General features: G+C 34.3%; 1 pseudogene; it reads left to right on the top strand.

The window, feature by feature from the left end:
- Positions 1-334: 334 nt before the first annotated feature.
- LOC123233498 overlaps positions 335-12,839 on the top strand; it is a 110,530-nt pseudogene continuing 98,025 nt past the window's right edge.

The following is a 12,839-nucleotide window of genomic DNA, read 5'->3' as shown; positions in this document are numbered from 1 at the left end:
CAAAATATTTTTTAAAATATTTTTTATTGATTAATTAAGAAAAATTTTTCCATGGTTCCATGATTCATGTTCTTTCCCTCCCCTCCTACCAACCCACTCCCATAGTCGATGGGAAGTTCTACTGGGCTTTACATGTGTCATTGATCAAGACTGGATAGCAAAATATTAGAAAATAATTATTAAAATTGTATATACATGTAATGGGAGGGACAGGGAGCATTCATGGAGTCTCATGCATTCTAAGCACAATTTTAAGACTTGGTAACAGCCTCATTACCAAACACAAAGCCTGAATACCAATAATATACAAAGATTGTCATTATTTAGAGGAAACATGAATTATTTTCCAGAAACAGAATCCAGTACTAATACCCAGCAACAGTTTATCATAAGTGAAACAATGTCATTCTGTGTAAATACTTCTCAGCTTAGAATCATGGGACCTGAGTTTGATAAACGTCAAGATACTAGCCTTCCCTGCACATCATTTTCTTCACGTGAGAACTGAATGGGTTAGATGCCCTGATTTCTAAAGTTCCATCTAGGTCTATAACACAATAATTTATGTACTAAATTAGTTATGCCCTTGAGATATATCAATAAAGAAAAAATCTTTGAAAAGAAAAAATACTTACAATAGGTAAAATATACAAATTGTTCTGTTTTTCATTATCCTCAAATTACATCAATGGCAAACCTGATCCTATATTGGACAATCATTTGATAAGCATTTATTAAGGGCCCACTATGTGCCAATGACTGCAAGATTCTGGTAATATAGACAAAAGATAGAAGAATCCCTTCTTTGAAGGAACTTATATTCTATTAGGGAAACAAGTACACAAATAAGTGAAGGTAAAATATGTACAAGGTTAATACAATTAATTTCATCTTGGGGGAGGGGGAGGAAAGAACTAGGAATGGGGATGACTTCCTAGTCAGTTTTATTTGTGAAATGGCAGAGTGCTCCCCCCAAACAAAAATCTCCATCAAAATTCCCCATCTACGCACAAATATTTAAAACAGATTTTTTATTATAATATTAAAGTATTGGAAACAAAGCTGATGTCTATTGAGGAATATGTGAGAATGTATGATATATTATTGTAATGGAATATTATTATATCATCAGAAAAAGCCAATAAAGAAGACTTCAGGAAATTTGGAAGCTCTTCTATGAAGCTGTATATTTTACATATTGATCATGTTTAAAAGAAAAATGTGGAAAGACATCAAAACTCAAATAGTGAAGTATGTCTTCTCAGAGGAGAAAGGGGCATCTATAGTGTGAAGTCAGGAATATGTTGTAAGTGACCGAATCCTTGATTTATTTGTTTTGTTATTTTTCTTTATTGGGAAAAAGGATGTTATCAGAAAAAGGTAGAAAAGTAATTAGGGAAGTGTAGTTTGATTTTTCTTTTTCCAAAAGTAAAAAAAAAATTGTATTTAAAAAAAAATTCCCTAATCAGTTGGTCAGCTGAATAAATTATCCAAGATCACATAACTAGTGAATAATAGACCTGATACTCAAACTCAAGCCTTCCGAATCTAATGACAATGTTCTTTCTATTCAACCAACATTGCCTATTATTGTTTTGAATCATGCTCAAAGCTTCCTTACCCCATTTTGGTATTGTTTTGTGTGTGTGTGTGTGTGTGTGTGTGTGTGTGTGTGTGTGTGTGTGTTTGCAAAGATACTGAAGTAGTTTGCCATTTCCTTCTCTAGCTCATTTTACATTTGAGGAAACTAAAATAAACTGGATTAAGTGACTTCCCTAGAGTCAAATAGCTAGCAAATGCTTAAGGCTAGATTTGAATTCAGATCTTCCTGACTCCAGGCCAGCTGCCCTTTTTCCTGTGCCAGTTAGCTACCCAAACACACAGTGTTGCCTATTTTTAGGTAAATAATCTTTACCTTTATTTATTCATCTGACTGGAAAAGGAGAGGGGAAGAGTTGAATAGAATAGCCTCTAAGTCTCTTGTCTGTTCTAAAATTCCTGAGTTTCAAATGGGAAAGCAGATATATCAAAATTTAAGCTCTCTGACCTAAGGCATATCTGACCTAAGCATATATAAAAGGAGACAGGCACTTTTGGATTTAGGTTAGCAGGAGGTACAATGTTTGGAGTGCTTGCCCAAGAAGTGAAGGCTTAAGTAATAAACAGCTATGGGTATCCCACAATAGCTAGAGAGAGAAGCAGGAATGGGAGGCAGTTTTGCCAGCTTCACAGTTTTGCCTTAGGCTTGCCTGAAAACAGTACTTTTCCTCAGATATATCTCACTCAAGATCTAAAAGCAGATATTCCATATAGGAAATGATTTCATCTCTTGATGTCCAGGAAGCAAACCACCATCGAAAAGTAATAAATTCACAGAATAATTCCCAGAAATATATAGATACAGCATTTCTGGATAATCAGGTGATTTGGCAAAGATTTATGTTTTTACTGCTATTCATCCTATGTAATCTATTGCTATAGAAGGCCAACACCATTCTCCCAGCAATTTATATAGGTTTCTCACTATCATTCACACTCTCTTTCCTCCTATCTAATCTGTTGATAAGGTCTGTAGATTTAACTTTGTTATTGTTGAGTCCAATCAGACTCTTTTGGACTTCAAATGATGTTTTGTTTTTTTTTAGCAAAAATAATGGAGTGGTTTAACATTTCTTTTTCCATCTCATTTTTCAGAAGAAACTGAGGCAAACAGGGTTAAGTGACTTGCTCAGTTAATGTCTGGGATGGGATTTGAATTCACAAATATGAATCTTAATGGCTTCAGGACCAGCCACTATTTTTTGTACCATCTACATGTCCAGATTTTATTTTTCCCCATGTCTTGAATGTACCACTTTTTGTCCTCTGATATTTTGGCCAATTTAAAAGCCTTTGTCATCTCTAGCCTTAACTATTACAATGGCCTATTGGAGGGTGTGTCTACTTCAAGTATATCTCCTCACTCCAATCCATTATCCCCTCAGGTATTAAAATGATTTTTCCAAAGCACAGTTATAAATTATGTGCCTCCCCATCTGCTACCTCCATTCAATAAACTCCAATGTATCCTGATAACCTCCTGGATTAAATACAAAATGCTCTTTTTGGCATTCAAAGCCCTTCACAATCTAGCATCCTCCTATATTTCCAGTTTTCTTAATACCTTACTGACCAACATGACCTTTCAAATGCAGTGACACTGATATCCTGGCTTTTCCACAAACAAAATATTCATCTCAGGCTTTAGACAGTTTTTATAGCTGTTCATGAAATGTTCTCCTTCCTCCTTTTTCACTATTGGCTTGCCCAGCTTTCTTTAACTCTCAACTTAAATCCCATCTTTAACACAAAGTTTCCCCAGCTCCTCTTTAATCTAAAGCCTTCTAAATCTTAATTATTTCCTTTTTATCATGATCATAGCTTATTCGTACACATTTATTTGCATGTTGTCTCCTCCATTAGATTGTAAGCTCCTTGAGGTCAGGAACTGTCTTTTGTTTCTTTTTGTTTCTGTAGGTTTTTTTTGGTATCCTCAGCACTTAGCACTGTATCTGGTTGGTGTTAATATATGTTATGATTTGATTAATTGAATATAGATCTGATTATAGCAGAGGCTCTTAAAATTCTCCATTTCATAATGTCATTGAGAGCTCTTCAAATTTGAACCCCACTCCCAACTGGAGCATATATAAATATGACAAACCCAGTACAAAAATCTCAGAAGAGTCTCCCTTTGCCCTCTGCAACTTTGAAAACTAAATCTATTTTCTATAAGAATGATTATTCTCTATTTCTGAATCCCCTATCTCGATCAGGTTCTTCTCTCTCCCCATTCCTGACACTTTCCAAAAATTATGATATCATCCTACTGAAAATGAATATACTATCACTAACTATAATTCTTCAGAACTGGTGATAATTAGAGAAGAGACTGTATCTGTTTGCCTATAGAAACCAGCATTAGAGTAAAATAATGGAATTCTGTCAAATTATCAGTTATTATCTGGATGCTAGCTCATTACTGCTTTTAATACATCTGGTTGATAGGCCTATTTCCATCATTATTTTGTTTTAACAAACAAAATTTAAAGAGGCAAGGTAAGTAAAGTTAGAGGGATTGAAGTTTTAAACATTCAAATTATTTACACTTTGTTTATGGTCTAAAAATTCCATCTTACAGGAGGTAGTTGCTATATTGGAGAGGATATTGGATTTGGAATTAGAAAAAATTGACCTTAGAAATTTTCTCTGTGATTATAAGCAAATCATGAATGTCAGAACCAAAAGTAGGAAGAGAATGGAAGTAGATCTGCCTGGGCTCTTCCTCCAAACGAAGGCCCTTGGCAGAACCTCACCAACATTAGAAGAGGGTCAGTATGTCTATGGGATGTTCCAGGATGAGAAGGGAGGTTATCTAAGATGAGGAGTTTAGACTGACTAGTGTCTATTTAAAGGACTGAGGATTTCTTTTAGGTCTTTCAATTTATTTGGCATTCAAAGACTTTGAAAATCAAATACCCTCAGGTTTACACAATCAATCTGTCTGATAGAGATGTCTTTCTATACAAGAAACAAAGAAATAAAATTTTATGGCAGAAATTCCTTAATAAAGCATGAAATCGTGGTAAAACTGATGGACTTAAAATCAAGATGACCAGATTTCAAATTGTATTTCTGATATTTACTGGTTGTATGACTAAATTCCAGGCTGTAAATCACCTCATCTCTTTAAGGGTGATAATAGAACATTTTTTTTTCCTAACCAGAACCACAATTTCATCAATGTGAGGAGCTCCTGGTGTTGAAATTCCTGTACCAATGAAGACCAGTACTTTCTTTGAAATTTATAGTCTTTGAATTTTCTAGAACATTGGAAATAAAGAAACTTGCTTAGGGCCACAGACCATGAGCTCAGGCTTCTTCTTACTCAAAATGTATCTCTTTACTTAAAAAGTAGTACTTCTCTTCATACATGAAAATGTGTAGTCAGTTTATAAAGATTAATTAAAATTAATTTATATGCCAGGCACTATGCTTAACTGGGGATAAAGAAGGCCATTAGCCACTTCTGTTCTCAAGGAGCTCAAAAACTAATGGGGGAGTCAACATACAAACATACATCATGCATAGTTTTTACAGGATAAATTGAAAATAATCTACTAAGGAACAATGAAAGAACTGAAGGACATTAGGGCAGGCTTCTTGTGGAAGATAGGATACTAGTCAAAACTGGGAAAAAGGTAGGAAAGCTAAAGGTAGTAAGTAATGTGGAAGGCAAGCTTTCAGGCATGAGGGACAGTCAGTGGAAATTTCTGAGACAGGAGGTGGAGTACCATGTTCAAGGAAAAGTAAGGATGTCAGTCTCATTAGACTGCAGAGCACATATAAAGATAGGTTGTAAGAAGATTTGAAAAGTGAGGTGATAGGTCTGGGTAAGGTGTTTCATTGCCAAAAAGGGGGTTTAATATTTGATGCTATAAGTTATAGGCAACAATTGAAATTTATTGGATGGTAGCCGGAGAGGAGGGGCTAAAATGTTCAGAAGAGTGCTTAAGGAAGATCATTTTGACAAATGAGTGGAGGATAGAGTAGGAGACAATTGTGGCAGGTAGATAAGTCAGAAAGTGATTGAAATAGTTCAAGTACAGTGTGATGAGGACTTTAGCAGGGTAATGGCAATGTCAGAGGTGAGAAAAAGATATATATGAAAGATGTTCCAGAAGTAAAACCAAAGAATTTTAGCAATTGATTAGATATAATGATAGCAGAGAATGAGGAGTTGAGGAAGATACCTAGGATGCAAGCCTAGGGAACTGGGAATGTGTTTATATCCTCATTTGTGTTTCAGAAACTAAGAAAATGATAATTTGGAGAGAAAGACAGGGATCAGCTTTTTTTAGATTGATATTAAAATGTCTACTGGATATCCAGCATGAGGGACCCAAATGATATTTAAGTACTAGAGTTATCAGAGAACATAAGATTGGATAAGTAGATTTGAGAATCAACAACATAGAGATAATCAAATCCATGGTAGATGATGAGATCATCATGTGTAATAGTTTGGAGGGAAAAAAGAAGGACCAAGATAAAGTCTGATGGGACATTCATGCTTAACAAGGATATTGAGAAGTGTATGTGTTTTATACATAGAAAAATTCAAAGGGAAATAATGTCATAAAACCTTAGAGTAAAGAGAATATTGAAAATAAGTGGTTGAGTGGAAGTGTCAAAGGGTGCAGAGAGGTCAAGAGAGTGAAGACTGAGAAAAATCCATATTTGATAATTAAGAGATTATAAATTTGGAAAGAGGAGTTTCAGTTGAATGTTTGGAAATGAGATCGTAAAGAGTTGAGGTAACAGTAACAAGAAGAAAAGAAAGATAAATTTTAAGAATGTTTACCACAAAAAGCCAAAGAGATGGGAAACAAAAGTGGGGATAGAAGAATCAAGTGAGGATTTTTTGAGGATGGGGGAGATATGAGCATGTTTGTAGGTAGTAGGGAAGCAACTGGTAAACAGGGAAAGACTGAATATAAATGAGAAAGAGAGATGAAAAAAGAAGAAAATCTTCTGGAGAAGACAAAATGGAATAGACTAACTTTTGCTTGTGTAAAGGCATTTTCCTTAGCAAAATGATGGACCACCATATTATGTTAGGAAGAGTGAAGGTGAAGATACTGGTTGAAGGCATCTGGGAGATGTGAGTTGAAGAGGGGAGAAGAAAAAGCTCTTGCATAATAACTTGTTTTTTTTTTTCTAATTACAAGGTTATCAGCTTAGAGAATGGGGAGAAATGAGATCTAAGGAAGCTTTGAAAAGGGATGAAAAGATTTAGAAAAGCTACTGTGGTAAATGGATTAAGTGATTTGCAAAATTTAAAGCTTCTCATGGGAAGGAAAGGAACAATAAGTATTAATATTGCACCTAATATACACATGCAAGGCATTCTACTAAGCACTTTACAAATTTATCTTATTTGATCTTCACAACTATCTTGTAAGCTAAATATATGCTCTTATCCCCACTGTACAGTTGAAGTCAACCAGAGCTTAAGTGAATTATCTAGATCACTGAGATAGTAAATGTTCAAGGCTGAATGCAAACTTGGGTCTTTTCAACTCTAGACTGAACTCTCTTGTCCACACTGTAAGTTAACTATCTCATATAAATGTAAGTTATTATTAGCCACCCCAGATAGAATTTATGTTTATGTCTCAACATTAAGCAATGTGAGTTTGGGGACTGACATACTGATAATTGGGACTGATCACCATTCTGCCTTGGAAGAAATGGTCTTTCAGAATATCTCATCAAAACAATTGGGCTATTGAAAAACAGCCTCTTTAATCAAGACTTTATGCTTGCTTCTTTAATTTTCTAAAACTTTTTCACTATCTCCTTCACACACTCACATTTGATTTGAGAAAGACTTTTCTTTTGAACTTCACAGGAGATAAAATGGATTGAAATGAAAGATTCTGGGATTCCATACTGGATCATTATTGACTGACTCAAACACTTCCCTCCTCCTGGAATATCAGATTTACCTATTGGTATCTTCTCCATCTTTAAGACACAGCTCAAGTACTTCTTCCTCCATGAAGTCTATCCTCATTCATTTCTTCCCTCTATCACCACCAACAACCAAGACTCAGAGGTAGGGATGACCTGTCATCTAATTTCTTAGTAATATTTGCTCCTTTTAAGTATCAGAATAACATCAGAAATATCATCCTGTGGGCATGCCCTCCACAATTACAGGCTCTCTTCTTGGTTCAGACATTAAGTAGATACGACTTTCTAATTTTAGCTGTGTGCTCAAGATTACATAACTAGTCAGTGTAAAAAAGAGGGATCTAAGTCCAGATATTCCTGACTCCAACTTCAGCACTCAATCTATTATGACAAATTATCTTTCTGTAATTTTATTCACCTTTAACAATGTGATTTGCCTACTATTTGTTTGGGTATAATTGTTATTCTTAAAAGATTGTAATTCTTTTAATTCAAGGACTATATCTTCTTTATTCCCATAACTACTCTAGATTTCAGGACAGTGCATGGTTGACAGTGGGCACTTAAAATGTCTTTTTGAATTTAATTAATGCCTTTCATGGTACCTTCCTTGAACGTGGCATAAACTTAATGGATTAATGAGCTCATTAATCAGTCAATCAATTTGCATTCTAGTACTGTTAGGAGGTCCAGGATTGAAAATATACCAATATCCCTTATAATCTCCATTAGAATTCTCTGAATAATGTTTCTGAGTGAAAGGAAATTATTTGTTTTTAAAATACCAACAAGGCTACATACATGGTGAAATGGAAAGAAACAATCATAAAGAGAGACAGACAGACAGACAGATAGATAGATAGATAGATAGATAGATAGATAGATAGATAGATAGANACAGACAGACAGATAGATAGATAGATAGATAGATAGATAGATAGATAGATAGATAGATAGATTGATAGATTGATAGATAGATTGATAGATAGAACATTTCATTATTACTATATAACAGGTGCTTTACTAATGGCTTAGGAGCAAGCAAACTAAACAGAATCTGTCCTGAAGAAGCTTGGACTCTAATGGGGGGAAGGTAACACATAAAGGAGTTCTGGTGTGAGAAAGGTATCCAACGAGACTACAAAGAATGATACCTTGGCCTGGCCCCTGGACAGATAAGGTAGACATTTCAAATATGAGAACTGGTTGTATACCTAAGTTAAAATCTGGTGAAGGTCTGTGTTTGAGTCCTCACTCTAATAAATACTGGCTTAATGACCCAGAGCCAATCTCTTCTCCCCTGTCTGCCTCAGTTTCTTGTTCTGTAGAAGAAGGATATAATAATACCTCCCAGGACTATTGTAAGGATAAAATGTGACTGTAATTGTAAAGTGCCTTGTGAAACTTGAAGCACTATACAAATGCTATTTATTAATATTGCTATTATATAAGAAAATATAATAGTCCCTACTTTTAATCTTACATTTTAATTAAGAAGACAAATAAAAAGGGAGGGGAAGTTGGAAGGTAGAAGGGTAAGAGTCCTATCTCATAAAGAGATGGAGCATAGTAGAGAGGAAATTGAGCCAGGAGTTAAGGGAACATCATGGCAGACTCCTCAATAATTATTTGGGACCAGGGGCAGGAGTTTTGGGAAAGGGACTCAGAACAAAGTCATCCAGACACTTTTTGGAGCAAGGGAACCTGTAAAATAGAACTGAGAATGATGCGAGTTGGGACTGAGCCACTTATATTTTCATTGTGCCCTTAGATATTACAGCAAAAGGGTTGTAATGTCTGATTTAGTTCTTTGTAGCAACTTTTGAAAACCACCACCAATCTTAACTGACTTTAGCTTCAGAAAATGGCAGTGCAAGCTTGCTTCTGAAAGCCTTTATTTCAAACCCCTGACCAAGGCCTCACATTTAATTAAGTTTGTATTTATGAAGCAATTCAAGGAAGACACAAGTAAATTGAAAATCACTAGATGTCAGCCTTTGGAGAGGTTCTGTTTCCTCCAGAGCACAACTTACTACTGATGTACACTATCCCATACCAAAATACCAAAAGATGTCAGTAATATTGCTTCTCTTATGCTTAAACTAAGTATGTATGAGGACTTACTTTCTATGTTTTTCCATGTCAAATTAAGACACAAACATGTTTCATTCTATTTTCTTCATTCAGGAAGTTCCCTTTAGAGCTGGGCTCAAAGAGTTTTGCCAGAATATGAATTCTAGGCTGGAAAATCAGTGTGTTTGTGTGTTTGTGTGTGTGTGTGTGTGCACATGTGTGTGTATGTGTGTGTTTGTTTTCTTGTTTTTATTTTTGCTTTATATTTGTGTCTGTTACATTTTTCCTGACCTCATATTCAAATATGTCCAGAGACTATGGTTTGGTAATTTATAGATTTATAAGTTGGAAGTGACTGTTGAGGAAATAAAAAATAGATTATTAGTAAGTGAGGATAGGAGGGTAAAGAAAGTCTATGTGTTGCCCCAAAATTCAATTTCACAGATGTTTATGAGATATTCAGTGTATTATCTCAAGGACACACAACTTTTGTCACCTGATGTAATCAAGGCCAACAAACTAATAGTATTGTATGAGATGTAATTTACCTCCCATTTTCTATTGTTGTCTTTCATTGCTTTCTATTTTTCTCATCCCTTTATCTTATCTTCATTCCCTTATTTTTTCTCTTTATTTATCTACCAATTATTTGTTTATTCCATGATGGAAGAAATATTAAAGCCACATTAATGATCCTATATGATACCTTTTATTATTGAGTAGTTCTCAAATGCATATCTAGGAGGAATGGAAAGACAAAAGAAACTAATGAAGATTACAGAAGACCTCTAAAAATCTATTTTCTTCATGGAAAAAAAAAGCCCCTATCTGATTGACTTCGGTCATAGCTATTAACTGCTTTGAATATTATGAAAATTAACTATAAAATTAAAATTATTGTGACCAATTCCAGCTATAAGTGAGATAGGCAATCGACTTTGGTCGAGTGCACCAAATTTAGAGGGTGCGAACAACTTATTGAAGCATAAAAAACAATAGAGTTCAGTACTTCTTATTAAGGAAAAATCATTTCAATTGGAAGATATTAAATGATAAGACTAGAGTGAGGTCTTGAACTTCCCACTTTCTACACAGATCATATACATTTGTCACAATTGTAAAAATTTCCAAATTGTGGCTCTATCAACTTTTACTAAGAATCAAAACAGAATTAAAATAAAATATTCACAGATAAACAATATGTTTTTTTTCCTATGTTTACTGGTCAGAATCTGGCAGAACACATTCCCCAAATTGTCCTCTTCCTGTTACAGAAAATTCTAACATTGTGAAAATTGTAGTTTCCCTACAATGATCCTTTGTGTAACTAACCTGAACATGCAGAAAAGAAATAAAAAGGAATAAAAATAGAATGGAACAACACTACAAATAACCCTTCTAAATCATTCCTATTATGAGAAAATAAGGAATGTCAGTCTTATATGTATATGTTGAACTGAATAAACATAAAAAGAAACCTAGAGGCTGATTTTTACTTCTTGTTTGGGGAATTGTGTGTGTGTGTGTGTGTGTATGTATGTGTGTGTGATAGCTTCATATATTTGACAAATACTTATCAATAATACTCTCTATCCCTGAACATTTCCTTATTGGTGGATTTATAGGTGACCTATTAGTTTTGATCTTCTCGTAAGAATTTCTTCCTTTCCTCTTTTTCTCTTTTTCTCTTTTCCTCCTCCATCTCCCTCAGGTATTTTTACTGTTTTGTCCTGTGTTCCCACAGGTATCTTTTCTGTAAACTGCCAGCTCCAAATTTAGTGCCAATATTCTATCTCTATGTATTTATCTTCTCCCTAATATCCCCCTATCCCTATTTAGTAACTGTTGTTGTTGTTATTCTTTTAATAATGTTGTTATACTTTTAATAATGTTAATGCTACATTCATACATTCATACATCATAATTCTAGAGCTCCAGAGGACCTCAGAGGATAAGCTAGTGCTATCCTTTGGCTGGCAAGGTAGAACAATGGTTAGTATATTGAACCTAAAATCATTCTGACCTGATTTCAAATCCCTCTTAAGTACTTACCAGCTGTGTGACCCTAAGGCAAGCAATTTAGCCTCTTTGTGCCTCATCAGTAAAATGAGGATAATAATAGCACCTATTTCCAAGGGATTTTATGAAGATGAAATGGGATAATATTTGTAAAAAACTTGTGAGATTTAAATTTTATATAATTATTAGTTATTATTATCATCATCATTTATCCTTTCTTTATACATATGAGAAAATTGAGGTCATTCAGTGTTAAGAGTCTTTACCAGGATCACACGTAGTGAATGAGATTGAACTTGATTAAAGGTCTCTTGTTCCAGAGCCAATGCTCTCCTAGCCTTTATATCCCACCTCTGCTTTCTTCTGCCATAGCTTTTTTTTCTTACTGTTAATTCACATTTTGATAAACACATACATATGAGCAAAATTTTCTCCAACTTAGCTCATATGTGTTTTAATTCTGTTTGCTTAAAGTACTTTATAGAGCTCTTTCCACAGAAGGGCCTATATGAATGTGAGTTATTCAGAAGAGTTTTCCATTATGTATCTCTTGTCAAAGATAAAAACTTCTAAATGCAAAGAATTCTTGTAATAAATGTAAACATAACATCTCAGAAGATTAAAAAATATCTAAAAATGGTCAGATATTACTTGTGTAAGAATTTATTTTTCATATACTGTTTTTAATTTGTAGGTCAAAGTCTCAATTTAGAGGAGATCCTGGCAGTCTACTGTTTGTTTTCTCTCTTTTTTTTAAATTTTCCTTGTCCTTAGGAATTCCAAGGAATGTTTTTCTTTTAACAAAATTTAGTTAATAGGTAAAGGAGCCAATGATTCCCTTCCTGCCTATATGACCTCTATCACCTATGGTATGAGGAAGTTTTGAGAATTTAATGGACCACCTCCTAATGATTTTTTAACCCTTTAGAGAAGTCTAAGGATGTTCAAGGGAAGGGCTGAATAATGAAGCCCCAAAACTCTATTTATAGATCTGTCTGGAGAGTCTTCCAGGTCTCTGGTCATCAAGGGGACCACTGACTTAGCATTCTATTGGATATATTCTAGACTAATCAATAAGGTGATATTCTTACCCAATAACCAGTACCTCAAATAATTTTAATTATTACACTTGTCTTTAATTCTATTATTAAAAATGATGGAGTTGAGACTTGAACCTGATCAGTTGTATAAAAGTAATAGTGAGCATTTGTATATTCTTTTAAGATTTT

The sequence above is a fragment of the Gracilinanus agilis genome, chromosome 2, assembly GCF_016433145.1.
Source record: "Gracilinanus agilis isolate LMUSP501 chromosome 2, AgileGrace, whole genome shotgun sequence".
Lineage (NCBI taxonomy): Eukaryota > Metazoa > Chordata > Mammalia > Didelphimorphia > Didelphidae > Gracilinanus > Gracilinanus agilis.
The sequence above is the reverse complement of the archived record's forward strand: the minus strand, read 5'-3'. Positions and strand labels throughout refer to the sequence as shown.